The sequence below is a fragment of the Panthera onca genome, chromosome D3 (assembly GCF_046562875.1).
Source record: "Panthera onca isolate mPanOnc1 chromosome D3, mPanOnc1 haplotype 2, whole genome shotgun sequence".
Classification (NCBI taxonomy): domain Eukaryota; kingdom Metazoa; phylum Chordata; class Mammalia; order Carnivora; family Felidae; genus Panthera; species Panthera onca.
In genome coordinates, this window is record NC_138350.1 from 91,317,752 (window position 1) to 91,320,210 (window position 2,459).

At 47.8% G+C, this 2,459-nt stretch overlaps 1 pseudogene; it reads right to left on the reverse strand.

Moving 5' to 3' along the window:
- Positions 1 to 706: 706 nt before the first annotated feature.
- LOC132666148 (small nucleolar RNA SNORA70) lies at positions 707 to 831 on the reverse strand (annotated as a pseudogene).
- Positions 832 to 2,459: the final 1,628 nt, after the last annotated feature.

The window sequence follows — 2,459 nt, forward strand, 5'->3', positions numbered from 1 at the left end:
TCGTCTCTTCCCAACTTAGAATTAAGATCCACGAAGGTAGGAATTTTTGTTTTGTCCAGTGATGAGCTCTCAGGATTGAGAACAGTGCTAGCAACAGGGGAAGCTGTCACTAAGCATATGTTGAATTAAATGATGAACAAAGAAACGAATTACCACCCATCCACCAAGCCAAAGTGCGAACATTTTTTTTTTGACAGGAAAGAGGATTTATTGGTGGGCATGAATAAGGAGGGGGAAACACCAAAGTTCTCATGAGTGCAGAGCCCGCCTCCTGTCCCGGGGGCTGTGATGAGAGATATATTTGACCCCACAGCCATCTGGGATGAGCTGCTCTCCAGCCACTTCGTCTTGAAATTTGTCCACGTTAACTTAGCAATGCCCCACTTCTTGGAGCTGTGGATCTAGGGAGTGATGGAAGGAATAGGAACAGAAAGCCTGGACACCGGGGCAAGGAAAGGCAGGAAGGAACAAAGCCACAGCACAACTCATCTTCTGTGGTCAGGGAGCTTGAACTTGGCCCTGTGTAGGGCCTCAGTCACATGCTCCTTGTTCTACACGTTGGTGCAGATGGACGTGGTGACTTGGCCAATGTGGACCTTGGCTGCTGTGCTCTGGGGTTTTCCCAGCAACACCCAGGTGTCTACATTAAACTTTATATGGATCCAAGTGTCTTGGTTAAGGTCAGACACGACTGTCCACTGGAAAGGGCTCTCTCCAGGGTCCCTCTTGGCAACCCATGCAATCAACAGGCTGTAGACACCACCGAGGAGGCCGCTGTCTGCAGCCGCCGGTCACTGGGTCCCCGTGGGCAAAGAGCTTGCCTGGTTGCAGACAGAGCGTGAAAATTCTTAAATTTGCCAGCCTGTTTCTTGCTGCTTCTTCCTCACAAATTGAGGCCAAGAAACAGACGGCTTTTTTTTTTTTCAGTTTTTTCAGGTTATTCCCTAGAAACTTTGAAAATACCCCAAATACCAGTGGTGCTTGGGATCGAACAAAGCCTCCATGAATTTGAGCAGGTTTAAGACTTTAATGCTGACTTCGGGTGATGTGAAGCTTGCCATTACTCTCATGTTTAATATTTCCCTTCATCGAATACATGACGTGGTAGTTTCAGTTCAGAAAAGCAACGTGTTCCTATGTCATCAAGATCTTTAAAAAGCACTGTAAAGAAACCAAAGCGTGGGTTTTCGGCAAAGGCACCCACACAACATAATGAAACTTATTAGCTCTTCACTAGACGAGAAGTAATGGTCATTTTGCGGGAGCTCATTAAGATAAGTGGAGATTGTAGTCAGCCTCATGCTCGAGGGGCCCCCAGGGGAACTTATAACGGCAATGTCTCCCCTTTATGGACCTCCCAGCACCAGACTCTAAGCAATAATGCATCTCGTGGTTGGCATTGAACTGGCTTCTTCCTGGTAACTGCCCCAAAATTCGCGTTGATGATTTTGCCCATTCTGTGCTGAAACGGGCACTTCATGGCACACTGAAGGCTCCTTTTATTGGCCTTACTGTACCACTTACTTGTTGTTATTTTAGAAATTTTACTGAACTCTTTTGAACCCTCCAAAACAGGGCCATTACTAACAGTGTGTCACTGCGAAGTTCGGAGAGCAGAGTCCAAGATTCCTGGAAGTACAGCTCAGGACTGATTCCTCCCAGCCCTTTCTTTTCCCAGGCGGGCCTCCTTCCTTCCCTGCCATCTTCATATCTGTGCCAGGACCCGAGGAAAAGACCGGTAAAAGTAAGCGGATGACTTCTGATCCACGTAATTGGCTTTAGGCTTATTCGGGGTGGGGGTAGAGACAAAGAAGGAGTCATCACTCAGGCAGTGACATTAGCAGCCAAGGGTGTTGTAGCCAAGACCAGTCATCGAGGAAACCAGCACAGGCTGGAGGTACCAGGAACTGATAACCAGCAAAGTCAAGAGAGCCTGAAAGAACCAGGGGCTGATAATCCCTGGGACCAGAGAAGCCAGCAACCGGACCCAAGGCTGGTGAAACCCACTGACAAGGCGGGGGGAATCCTACAGCCACCTCTCTGACTCTCCACAACCCTCCCATATCTGACCACATGTGAGAGCTGGCCCCCAAGGCTCTGCCCGACTGATCTCTGAACGTAACAGAGATCGTCCACTGCTCGAACACAGGAAGCGGTAAGCGTGGAGAGAGGAAGCTCCACTTCAGCTATACGCCCGCGGACTGACTTCACGTTTGGTTGGTTAACTATCCACCCCCATCCCTGCCCCTTGTTGTATCTTGTTTGTTGGGTGACTTCGTTTTGTGCTTTGCTTTGTGTGACATGTATGAAGCCAAGTTAAATGCTTGGTGAAATGTCATTGACTTTGGAATCCTAAACCAGATTTATAATTATGTTAAATTTGCTTTATGACTGAATAATGTTGACATTGTTGAAAGACACAACTCATGTGTGTGACTGCATAGAATGTTCATGATCCG